The following is a 13582-nucleotide window of genomic DNA, read 5'->3' as shown; positions in this document are numbered from 1 at the left end:
TGTTTTTGTTGATGCTGTTTTTATTATAACCTAAGTTTGTATAGTATCAGATTTCTTTCTTTGGTAGTATCAGATCTCTTTTTAAAAAAAATTATTAACGTATAGTTGATTTACAGTGTTGTGTTAACTTCTGCTCTACAGTGAAGTGACTCAGTGATACACATACATTCTTTTTTATAGTATTTTCCATTTTGGTTTATCCCAGGATATTGAATATAGTTCCCTATGCTATCCAGTAGGACCTTGTTACTTACCCATTCTATAATAATAGTTTGCATTTTTTTTTTAAAGAATTCCTCACTTTTCTTATTTTCTTTCAGATGAACTTTAGCAGAGTCTTGAAGGATGGGGTGAAAGGATGGTGGGGAAGCAACAGCAAGAGCCAAGGCAGAGAGATCAGTAAATCCTGGGGACTTGTTTCTCTAATTTGTAATTGTCTGAATTCTTAATCTGTGTAACAGATGACACATGCTTATTTTAGTATCCTTAAATTTGGGAGATGTCTCTAGGGTGGTTCAAACTAAATTCTAAAGTTCAAAATGTTTATGAGGTTTTAACAGTTTGGGATGTTATAGAAAGGGCATAGGATTCTAGGGTGAGAATGGTTTTAAATCCCTGCTTTAAATGAGCAGGTCATAATTTTTGAGCAACTATATGCATCACCTATGCTGTTATTTTTCATGATTCTGTGGGTGGACTGGCTGCTTCTTCAGAGCTGACTCAGCTAGGGCTGGATGCATAATGTAGGGTGGTTTCACTTACATGGCTGGGACCTCTCTGTGTGGCTCTCATACTCTGTGGTGGCAGAAGGGATCCTAGCAGCATGAGAGGGTAAGCCTCTGTGTGCCTCAGCTTTTCAAGCCTCTGCTTGTGTTTTATTTATTACTAATCCATTGGCCAAAGGAAATCACTTGCCCAATTCTTCATTTAAGAGATGGAGAAGTAGACTCCGCCTCTTAATGGGAGAAGAGGCAAAGTCAGTCATGTTTCACATAGGGAATTTGAAACAAATTAGTAGCTATTACTGCAGCAATTTAGCACAGGAGGTAAAGGCCTTAGCTACCGGGATATCTAACATAAAAGGCAGTGAGAACAGGCTGTGCAAGACCTGGGGGGAGGAATGCTTGATGTGTTCATGGGATAGCAGGGAGATATCAGTGTGATTAGAAGAGGGGGAGCAAGCGGGAAGTAGGAAGAGATACAATCACAGAGGCTGGGGCAGGGTACGATCTTGCAGTCCTGAACAGTTACGAAGACTTTGTGTGTGTGTGAAAAGAGGCACTATGGGAGGGTTTTGAAGCTGGAGAGTGATATGATCTGACATATCTTTTTAAATGGATTACTTCTGATTGCTGCTTTGAGAGTAGACTGTAGAGAGAGAAGCAGCAATCAGAAGTAATCCATTTAAAAAGATAGGTCAGGCTGCTTGGACTGCCTCAGTGATTGATGCAGGTAAGAGATATCAGTAACAATGAAGTTGAGTGTTAGGGTTTTATATATATTTTGAACATTGAACCAACAGGATTTCCTGACAGATTGGATGTAGGTATATGACAGTCAAGAAAGCCAAGGTTTCTGGTCTGAGCAGCTAGAAGTATTGAATAGCCACCAAGATGACTGGAGAAAACTGTGGGTGGTAGGGTACTTTTTGAAGGGAACATCAGGAATTCAGGTTTGGATATGTTAAGTTTGCCAATCAGACATTGGAATGGAGTTGTCAAGTTTGATAGAGGAGTCTGTGGTACAGGAGCAAGACCTGGAGATAGAAATTTGAGAACATTAAAATACTTAGAGCATCATATATGTCCAAGAAGTATTTCATAAAATAAATAAATCTAAATTACTTAAAAAATTTCAAGTTTTATCTGTATAAGTGGTATGGTTTCAAGTATGGGAGAACTGAATAAGAGCAACATAGGGCTTCCCTGGTGGTGCAGTGGTTGAGAGTCCACCTGCTGATGCAGGGGACACGGGTCCCTGTCCAGGAAGATCCCACATGCCATGGAGCGGCTGGCCCGTGAGCTATGGCCGCTGAGCCTGCGCGTCCGGAGCCTGTGCTCCGCAACGGGAGAGGCCACAACAGTGAGAGGCCCGCGTACCACAAAAAAAAAAAAATGTCATTAATTGTCTGAATGGTGTTGTGAAACATGAATAAATAAAGCCTGTAGTCTAAATATTTTATTTGAATATTCCTCTTTACTGAAACGTTTACCAACTTGTTTCTAATTTGAGAAGTTTATTGACAGGATGCCGTATAAGGAAAAGCCTGAAAAGGACAGAAGACGAAAGTTGAAAGAAAGGGCCACTGATTAGGATAATCAGTCCTAATCTATTGGGGAGTCTCCTCCTTTGTTCTGTCTCTAATTTTATTTGTAGACTTAACATAATGCGATGTTCAGGTGTAAGCACTGGGACTAATCCAGAAGCTGTTCTCCTTTAACAAATGCAGAGCTTTGCTGCTGTGGGCTTGACCATTAAACAGGGCTGCCAGACCCAGCCTAACCAACCTATTCATCGGAATTGGACTGTTCAGGAAAGTGAGAAAGGGGCCTCGCTTTTTGTGTAATTTAGACTTACAGAAATGACCTGGGAATGGCATGGACTGTGTGGAAGAGAAAAAAGCAGATTTATGATTGAGACAGTATTTAGTTGAACCTCCAAATGTTTTCATTCAGCAAATATTTATTAAACACTGTTGTGGGTCAGGAATGCTATCCGGCTGAAATAAATGACCAATGAGACATGTAAATAAATGATGAAAAAACAAAGAAGAGTGTCTTCACCAGATATTCCAGCAGAGTAAGCAAGAGGAATTATAAAGGAAATCAGTTCACCTTTAGGTCCCCGAAAGCTAGAGTGCTTTGCATATTTTAGCAGTGTATATATGTATGTATGAATGGATAAACAATGTGATTCGTTTATCTATTAGATCACTTACAAAATACTGTGGGAGCACAAAGGAGGAAGTGACCAGTTCTTCCCTCTAATGGTGAAAGAGAGATTCCCCAGGTGGGGAAGGCCAGCAAATGTGGAGTGAAAAAGCGTGACATGCTCTCAATTAATAAGTTCAGCAAAGCTGGATTATAGGGTGAATGTTGGGAGGTGGCATGGTCACAGGTGAGGCTGTAATATGGTAGACCAAAGTCAAGATGCAAAAATGTATTGGAATTTACTCTGTGGGTGCTGGTAGGCCATTGAAGTTTTTTGGTTTTTTTTAATAAGAATATTAGGAGGTAGAATTTATGAGAAATTCCTTTAGGAGGACTTCATTCTTTTTTTTTTTGGCTGTGCTACATGGCTTATGGGATCTTAGTTACCCTGACCAGGGATTGAACCTGGGGCCCCAGCAGTAAGAGCGCTGAGTCTTAACCACTGGACCACCAGGGAATTCCCGGAAAGACTTCACTCTTGAATTGGAAAATCAAATGTTGATAGAATTTTTAAAGTTATAAACATATACACTGAAAGTGAGCACAGTTAGTAAGTCATATAATTTATGGTAGAATCTGTTTTATCCCTTTCAGATAATATATATGATCTTAGTGCAGGTAAGACCTACACTAGGTAATCAAACTACACCAGGGTGATCAAAATATGCAGGATGGCATTGGTTTGTTCCTGAAAGAGAAAGAAATGTATTTTTGCTTTATGAAATTATTGCGAACCTTTTTCTTAAAGATTCTGGCATTTAACTTACTTTGAAATGATTTTAGGCTCATGGAAGAATTGCATTAATAGTACAGAGAGTTCCTGTATATTTTTCATTCATCTTCCACTCATGTTAACATCTTATATAGTCACAGTACAATGATGAAAACGAAGAAATTAACATTGGTGTAATACCATTAGTTAAACTGTAGTAGGATTTTTTTTTTTTTCGCGGTACGCGGGCCTCTCACTGTTGTGGCCTCTCCCGTTGTGGAGCACAGGCTCCGGACGCGCAGGCTCAGCGGCCATGGCTCACGGGCCCAGCCGCTCTGCGGCATGTGGGATCTTCCCGGACCGGGGCACGAACCCGTGTGCCCTGCATCGACAGGCAGACTCTCAACCACTGCGCCACCAGGGAAGCCCTATAGTAGGATTTTTATAGTTTTTCCACTAATGCCCTTTTTCTGTTCCAAGATCCACCAAGGATACACAAATTACACTTAGTTGTCATATATCCATTCAAATCTGTGGTGGTTCCTTTCCTTTTTGACCTTGACACTTGGAAGAGTACTGGTCAGGTATTGTGTAGAATGTGCCTCAATTTGATTTTGTCTGATATTTTCTAATGATTATGGACTGGAGTAATGAGTTTTTGGGCTACTGGAGTTAAAAACAATTTTTGTTTTATTTTTTAACTTAATCATAAAGTAGAATTGATTCCCTTATTTGCTGTACAATTCTATGAACTTTAATACAAGTTTAAATTTGTGTAGCCACCAGCAAAATCAGGATATAGAACAATTCCATCACCTTCATGCTCTGTCCCTATAGTCAGTCCCACCGTCCCCCCAATCCATGCCCTACAACCACTGATCTGTTCATCATTACGGTTTTGTCCCTTTGAGAATGTCATGTAAATGGAATCGTATAGTATGTAACCTTTTGACGCTGGCTGCTTCTTTCACTCAACGTAATGCTTTTAAGAGTCATCCAAGTTGTATTTATCAATAGTTAATTTCATTTTATTGCTGAGTATGGATGTAGTATTAGTATGTTTGTTTATTCCCCCTTTTTGGATAGGTATTTCAGAACACATTATGTGTCCTGGCACTATAATAAGCAATTTAAGTCAATTTTTTGTGGATTTTCGGGGCTAGTTGCTGACGTTAGTTTCTTCATTTCTCTATTTTGACCAGCAATGTAATTAAGAGAAATTGAAGTTCTTGTTTCTTTAACATATCCTAAAATTCCCCTACTTTTCTGTTTATATTTGGTTCTTTTTATTAAAGAGCAAAAGTAATAGCAAGGTGAATTTTTTTCATGTTGCTTGGTTTTAATCTTCGGGGCTGAGCCTTCTGTGATTCAGGCCTACAGCAAAAACTCAAGCCAAGTAAGTCATCGGTCCACAAGGAATGATGAATTTATATTGAGTGCATTTATTTATAAGAAAGCCATAATACTTAGCTTTTTTATTAGTCTCCTTGTAAGTAGGGCCTTTAATTTGTTTTATAGATAAATAAGAAATATCAAATAAAAATAGACATTGTCTAAATCAGGGTAGTGTAAAATAAGAGGCTTGACCTCTATCATATTGTCTTAAATTTTACTGATGGCAAAAGGTAGTTGTCTTTTGTTTTTAAGAGCATGGAGTTTTGGTGTATTTTAAGATGAACTTTTTGGGACTTGTGTTAAAAGTCTATTTGCTTAAATATCCTACTGCCATAAGATAAAAAAATGTTTCCAGAATATTAGTATAGGTTTTCTTTTTTTTAAAACCTTTTATTAGTAAAGTGTAATAAGTATAATTGAATTTTTGGAGGACTTTATAAAGTTTCCAGGTTGTTCTGAATATCTGGTAATTTTATATACTACTTTCAATAAATTATATAAAAATTTGAGGAGGAGACTTCTCTTTTAAATGTAGCCTTAATGTGATTTTTGTTTTCAGTTCCTCAAACACTATTCAGAGGCCTCAGAGAGGCTATGGAGTAATAAAATGTCAGAACTAAAATGGATTTTCAGAATTACCAGATCTCTAGACTCTCTCAATATTTTACAAAAAAATGAAACTGAAATCCCATAGTGGTGTGAAGTAACTTGTTCACAGTCACAGTTGGTTGTAGAAGCTGCGTGATACAGTTCCTCCCCTCAAGTGGGTAACTGGTTTATGAATGTAGACACAGAGTTGTACAAAATTAACTGCAATACAAAATGGAATGTTCTGGGCAATAAGAAAGGCACTGCTTTTCTTAAACAACAGTCTCTCCATCACCCCAAAAATCTTTTCTTGACCCCTTCACAACAAAATTACTTTCTGTCTTTAGTTTCTCACCCCTCATTCTCTCCTAAACTCTATCTGATCAGATGTTTTGCTTGTTTCTTTTTCACCTTTACCACACCATGAAAATTCTTCTTTCAAAATCAGCAGTGATGTCCATGCTGCTAAATCAACTGTCGTTTTCCTCTCAGACCTCATCTCATTTGATCTGTTGTCAGCATTTGGCACAGTTGCTCATTCCTTCCTCCTGGAAGTACTTCTACTTAAATTTCAGGTTAATGCCACATTTGCCTTATTTTCCTGCTGCATTTCTGGGTACTCCTTTTCAGCCTTCTTTGCTAGTTCTACCTCATCTCCCCTACCTCTAAATAGTAGAGTGTCCCCAAGCTTCTGTCGTTGTTACCTTTTATATCTGTAGCTTTAATATCAAATAGATGTTAATGACTCCCAAATTATATATACCTAGCCCAGACCTCTACCCTGGGCTTCAGGACTGTGTATTCAGCTCCAGGACAATACCATTTTGACATCTTTACTTGGATAGCTAATGAGCATCTCAAACTTAGTATGTTCAGTAACTCCTGATCTCCCCCTACCCCAAACCATCACCATCTGTGTTCACCTTAATGTGTTCAGTAACTCCCGATATCCCCTTACCCCAAATCTATCACAGTTTTGGCATCTGCCGTCTTCCAGTAGCCAGAAACTGAGTTTTGAAGCCTTATTTCCCCCACAACCCACTTGTTGTCCATTCAGAAATCTTGTTGGATATTCCTTAAAAACATACCCATAATTTACTCATATCTTCTTCTGCCTCCTTTGTCTAAGCCATTATCATCTTTTCTGAGTTATTGCATAAGCTTCTCCTTTCTTCCATCCCTGGCCCACTGCAGGTTTTTTTGCAACACAGCAGTCAAATCTTATGACTCAGCTACTCCAAACTCCCCTGCTAAAGTCTCTAAACAGTGAGGCTCTCCCTTAGTTTCTAGTGCTCTTCCTCCTTCTGTTACTCTCTTCCTTATTTTCTCTACATGAACCACACTGGCCTCCTTGCTTTCCTTGAACATATCAGGCAAGCTCCCTGTTAGAGTCTTTGCATGGGCTTTTTTCTGCCTGAAATGTTCTTCCTTAGATGTGTCTTCATGGCTAGAGGTCTTTACTCAAAAGTGACCTGGCAAAAGGAAGTCTTCCCTAGCTAGTTTGTGTAAATTGTCATATTCTTCTCATTGCTGTTTTATTTTTTCTTATTCGTCCTATCACTAACATACTACACATTTTATTGTGTCTTTTATTTATAATCAACATACTATATATTTAGTTCATAACATTTCTCTCTTCCTGGCTAGAATGTAAGCATCATGTGAGTAGGGGTCGTTTATCAACAATGTGTCGTCTTCTTCACTGCTGTATAACAAGGGCCTAGAGAAGTACCTGGCACATGGTAGGTGCTCAGTGAATATTTGCTAAATGAATGAGTGCCTAAGAGTACCTCAGATCTGTTACTAACTTGACATTGGTCAAGTCACCTCTCTGTAGACCTCCTTTTCCTATTGTTAAATGAGACTAGATTGTATCAGTGTTTTAGGTTTTCTTAAAACACTGAAGACTTAAATGAATGTAGTATCAAGTTTCCTTGAAGGTTTTTATAAGAATTCAGTTACTTAACAGAAAAGTTTAAAAACCACTGGACTGAATAGAGGATCTCTAAGTTTCCTTTCAGCCTTGTGGTCAGTTCTTGTAATAATAGTTATAAGTGGGGCAACAGAGGGAAGCCTTCATGTAGAGAAGGCATTTGAACTGAGATTATGAAGGATGGATGAGTAGGCAGAGATAAGGGAAAGGGTAGGAAATAAGGTAAGTGCTTTCCAAGCCCAGAGAAGGCAAACAAATAGGAATGGAGCAATCCAGGTTTCAGTAAGGCTGGAGAGAGAGAGAGAGAGAGAGAGAGAGAGAGAGAGAGTATGTGTGTGTGTGTGTGTGTGTGTATAGGGGTGGGGAGGGAGGGAGGGAGAGAGAGAAAAACAGACCCGAGATAGACAGTGGGGAAGAGGTGGAGAGTGGGGAAGATAGGACTGGAAACAGGTAAAGTGAGGTCGGATTGTGAAAACTTTGAACACCATGATAAGTAGTCCAGCTTTTTGCCTCTAGGGAATCGAAGTTTGTTTTTCAGCCATGAGTGATCATCACATCACTCACAGAGTTGTTCTTTAGGAAGATTTCTCTGAGAGTGGTGAAACATGAATTGAAAGTACGCAGTTGGTGGTAGAGAAAGGGACAGTTAAGATGTTGTTGAGATATTATTTTTCTCTGATATGTTGCTTTTACCTTAAGAATAGCAAAGGAGGAGCTGAAGTTTCACTCTCATCTCAATATAAAAACAGAAGATTTCCTCTCTACAACATTTGGAGGTTGCTGAATCGTAAGGTGACAAGAGTCTTTCTGAGCAGCTGCTGTGTGAAGAGCACTAACTACATTAGGTTCTAGGGCTCTGTAGCAGCAGAGCAGTGGTTCTCATAAGCCTGGGCTCTATCCACACCACTGAATCTGTTTCTAGGAGTAGGCATGTATCTTCAGAAGTTTCTTTCGGTAATTCGGAGGTGCATCCCTGGTTACAATCCACTGAAGTAAAAAATATATTGTCTTCAATATTGAATTTTAAATTGCAAGAGATAATTTCATGGTGATATAAAACTTGAGATTGCACTTAGCATATTACCTGGTAGCATTATAAAGAATATAATTGTACAGTCAAGTCTTGGTTATTTTTGACAAGAAAGGAAAGTCTAACACCCAAAATAACACATACAATAGAATCTTGTAACATAGTTCCATGAATTCAGCTGTATCAAATCATGGGTCAAATCAAACAACCTAAGTGTCCATTGATGTATGAAGGGATAAAGTAGATGTGTATATATGTATACACACACATACATACAATGGGGTACTACTCAGCCATAAAAAAGAATGGAATCTTGCCGTTCATGACAACACGGATGGACCTTGAGGGTATTACGCTGAGTGAAATTAGTCAGACAGACAAATACCATATGATTTCACTTACATGTGGAATCTAAAAAACAAAACAAATGAACAAACAACACCAAACCAAACTCATAGATACAGAGAACAAATTGGTGGTTGCCAGAGGGGAAGGGGGTTAGAGGGTAAATTAAATGAGTGAAGGAGGTCTAGTTATAAAATAATTAAGTCATGATGATGTGATGTACAGCATGATAACTATAATCACTAACACTGTATTGCCTTTTTAAAAGTTGCTCAGAGAGTCTTAAAAGTTCTCATCACAAGGAAAAAATTCTATGGTGACAGATGGTAACTAGACTTACTGTGATCATTATGCAGTGTGTACAATATTGAATCATTACATTGTACACCTGAAACTAATATAAAGTTTTATGTCAATTATAACTTCAGTTTGAAAAAAAATCATGGGTGAAATCATGTCTGTTAAAAGTATTTTCAGTGTACAGGTAAAATCCTGATATGCTAAAATTTCCCTTCAATGAACTGTTTGAGAAAAGTTATTCATTCATGTCTGAGTTTCTGCTATGTGTTGGACCCTGTCTTAGTGGTAGGAATACAGTAATGAACAAAGCCAGGCAAAGCTGTGGCCCCTTTTGCCTTTGGTTTGCCTCTGAAAACACACAGACACTTGACCAGGAGGACGTTCTTATGGATGAGTCTTATAATCTGAAGGGGGAAGGGGAAGGGGGTCTTGGTTTAACAAATCTAGTGATAGATAATAGAGAATTACAATTAAGCTCACATTTGGAAATGCTGCACGTTGCTCAGAACCTGGGATTACGCTTTGGAGGTTTTAACATCAACAAAATTAATGCTGTCCTGCTGAAAGATTTATAACACTGAATCTTGGTCTTTAAATTTTTATTTTTATATTTAAATAGTAGGGAAGAGTGATTTTGGTCATTTATCATTTTAATGGTTTGATCTTTTCTTCTTCCATCTCTGGATGGAAACATGTTAGCTGCAGATCCAGAAAGATTCAAACCATGCCTTTTTCTTAGCCGAGGGTTCCTAGATATGAAACTTAGACTGTTCTGTATTTTCACGTACTAGAAGTTCTCAAATTTGAGTTCAAGGAGAAGAGGTAAAAATAAAAGGGAAGAAGAGAGTGCTTGCTTACACAGTAAATGCTTTTCATAAGTTCTATTTTTAAACAAAGAAATGAACAGTGTCTTAACTTCAGTTGGCATTTAATAAATTCATTCAGTTGACATCTTTCTCAGCTAATAGTTCAAATATAAATGTTGGCAATTCCCCCAGGTGTGACAGCTCTATATTAAGATATATACTGACTTTGATATATATCTAATTTTAGAAATAAACATACCCACAGTATATACAGGTGCATTATATTTCCATCACAAGTCTAAGATGCCACATTTTATTTACAAATTTAGAGACCTAAAGTTTGTCATCCTGAAGTATTTGATACTGGTTGCTTCTGCTATGAAGCATAATAATAACAGCTAATGTTTATGAAGTGTTTATTAAGCACCTAGTACTGTATTGTACATGAACTGGATTTCTTTTTCAAGTCACATTTGTTGAGGTATAGTTTATATACAGCACAATTTGCCCTATTTAGTTATACAGTTTTGCAATTTTTGACATGTACAGGTATATAACCAATACCACAGTCACCATACAGGATATTTCCATCACCCCAAACAGTTCCCTTGTTCTCCTTTGTAGTCAACCCGTTCCCCTCATTCCCATCCCCTGACAACCACTGATACAATTTCTGTCTTTTTTGTTTTGCCTTTTCTAGAATGTCATATAAATGGAATCATACAGTACGTATTTTGAGTTTGGCTTATTTCATTTAGCCTTATGCTTTTAGATTCATCCATGTGGTATCATCTGTCAGAAGTGTAGAAGTTAATACCTTTTTATTGCTGATAGTATTCCATCGTATGGATATACCACAGCGCGTTCATCTGTTCACCAGTTGGTAGACATTTGCGTTTCCAGTATTTGGTGATAATGAATGAAACTGCTATAAATATTTATGTAGGTTTTTTTTTCATAGACACATATTTTCATTTCTCTTAGGTAAATATCTAGGAGTAGGACAGCTGGATTGTAGGATAAGTGTATGTTTAATTTTATAAAGAATTGCTAAACTGCTTTCCGAATAGGCATTCCCACCAACAGTGTGTGAGAGTTGTAGTTGTTCCATATCCTCACCAGCCCTTGGTATTGTTAGTGTTGTTATTGTTGTTTTTAATCTACTGTAATGGTGTGTAGTGGTATTCTGACTTTAATTTGCTTTTCTCTAGTGAGTAATGATGCTGAGATCTTTTCTCTGCTTATTTACCATCTGTATCTCTTCTTCGGTGAAGTATCTGTTCAAATAGTTTGACCATTTAAAAAATTGGCTTGTTTTCTTATTTTTGAGTTGTGAAAGTTCTTTCTATATTCCAAATAGTAGTATATGAACTGACTTTAATTCTCACAATAATTCTTTGAGTTGGAGGTGGATACTGTTAGAAGTAATTTCCCAGGATTACACAGCTAATAGGTAGCAGAGCTAGGATTTGAACTCAACCTGTGCTGAACTGTTTGCCAGGGTTTTTTTTTTTTGTTGGTTTGTCTTTTTTTTGGGTGGAGATTGATTTTTGGGAGCTGTGAATAGAACCAGGATCCAATTCCTGTAGGTGGTAGGATAACGCTTATAGAGACACCCCTGAGCAAAGGGGCAATATATTACAGTAGCAGCTCTGGATTGCCTCTTTGGGAACAACTCAGATGTTTGTTTCTGTTGAAGAGGGGTGATTATTTTTACTTTACATCTTTTACTTCACTTCTACATACCGGTGGCCAAAAGTACTTTTAAATTACAGTCTGAATATCTGCCATTATCAAGTAATAAGGTACTTGATACAAAAGGATTTTCTCAATAGCAGAAGCAAACCCTTTTATATATCTATACTTCATAAAAAATTTCACACATTTGATGTTAGTCATTTGTTTTTTAAAAACCTTTATCATAATAATGCTGACTTCTAGGCACTTACTATTTGGTGATATCCTCAGGGAATATGTAGAACTTACTGACCTTTCAGAGTGGCTTTGGACCCCAGTACTTCTAAAGTTATAGTCATAGTCTTAGATGTTTTTTAAAAATCTTTCATTATCCACTCTGTCACTTGTTGGTTCGACATCATCCTTTCACTAGTTCCTCTTTCACTACTTATAACTTCTAATTCTGATTAGGTAAAAGATAATCAGATCGTTAGGCTTATTTGTGGATATTATCTAAGATACATTTTAACTCTGGGAAACGACTTGGGGGATTTTCCAGTGAAAATTTCCCGTGACTGCTCAGAGGATCTTTTTCCTTGGTGTTTGGGTTCCAAGTAGTCATTCTGGATAAATGAGCTCTAAAGCAAGTTAAATATAACATTTGTCAGTAGAAAATGTGATGTATTTTTCTTTTTAGCATAATTTTTATTAATAATTTGTTAAATCGTGGAGATTATTTTAGTAAAAATATTAGTCAAGCAGTGTTCAGTGGCATGGATAGACAGGCACTTAATGGACAGAAAGTTAGTTTACAATCATTATGTTTTGTAGCAGTTTGTAAAGTTCCTGTCAGTGACAGCTTGTCCTGTCAGCTGTGCCTCTAGTAAGGCAGAATAATTACTTCCAAGTAATTAACTAAAGGAAGAAAACCTTGCTAAATCTTATTTACTTTTTGTAAAAGATAGGATGAAGCCTAGCTAGTGAGTTGCGCTTCTTCATTTCAAGTACTTTTGGAAGTACTTAATGCTTTTAAGCCATTCTGATCAATTTAAGCTCTTAGAGTAAATTAATAAATACTCACCCAGAGGACAGGGTAAGTAGCTGTAATAATTACCGTTTCCACTGCTTGGGCACATTGTCAGATGTACGATGACTTGGAGAGCAAACTGCACTGGCCATATGTTTTGTTGACACCCTGGGGCTCACCAGAGCTGTAACAGGGTGCTTTGCACACGGTTGGCTTCTATGTGTGGACAGTTTTGTTTGGAAGGTAAAGAAAACTGTGGCTATCACTTGGCAGTAGTAGAGTTATGAACAGTGATTGCATTGATAATTTGTTTCAAATAGAGTTTTGTGAAGCTTGCAATTCTATTTAAAATCATTTTGCTATATTGAACTTTAGTTCCTTTCTAATCCCAAGTTTGCTTTTTTATTCTGAAAACCAGATTAGTAATTCACACTTACTTTTCCATTGAACTTTGTATTTTCTAGTGGATTTTATCTGTTTAGCGAATGTATAAATCTGCATGTGGTATTACAGTGTGCTAGCTTTTCCAGATTACATAGCAATATACCCCTTTTATATAAGAGTTAATGAGTTGCCAGGTTAGACTCAGCAGGCCATTGTTACATTAAAAGCCAGAAAGTTTGCTGTCTCTCTTCCATTCCCTTCCCTACTTTTTTTTTCTTTCATAGTTTTATTTAGTTGCTATATGAAAATAACTTCTAAAAATTGAGATTTTTATTTTTTAAAACAACATAGAGGTTTTTCATTTTGCTTCCTTACAGGTTCTATCTCATTGTTAATTTTAAATTATGGTAATTAATCTGAGCTGAGTAATGGTTTAATCAAGGTAGACCTTGCTC

At 37.2% G+C, this 13582-nt stretch overlaps 1 protein-coding gene and 1 non-coding gene across 2 annotated transcripts in view; one reads left to right on the top strand and one right to left on the bottom strand.

The window, feature by feature from the left end:
• ELF1 (E74 like ETS transcription factor 1) overlaps positions 1-13582 on the top strand; it is a 105192-nt gene that overhangs the window by 14684 nt on the left and 76926 nt on the right. The window lies entirely within an intron of this gene.
• On the bottom strand, positions 3314-3387 carry TRNAK-CUU (transfer RNA lysine (anticodon CUU)). Its single transcript has one exon. It is a non-coding gene; the product is annotated as a tRNA-Lys (tRNA).

The sequence above is a fragment of the Pseudorca crassidens genome, chromosome 18 (assembly GCF_039906515.1).
Source record: "Pseudorca crassidens isolate mPseCra1 chromosome 18, mPseCra1.hap1, whole genome shotgun sequence".
Lineage (NCBI taxonomy): Eukaryota > Metazoa > Chordata > Mammalia > Artiodactyla > Delphinidae > Pseudorca > Pseudorca crassidens.
The sequence above is the reverse complement of the archived record's forward strand: the minus strand, read 5'-3'. Positions and strand labels throughout refer to the sequence as shown.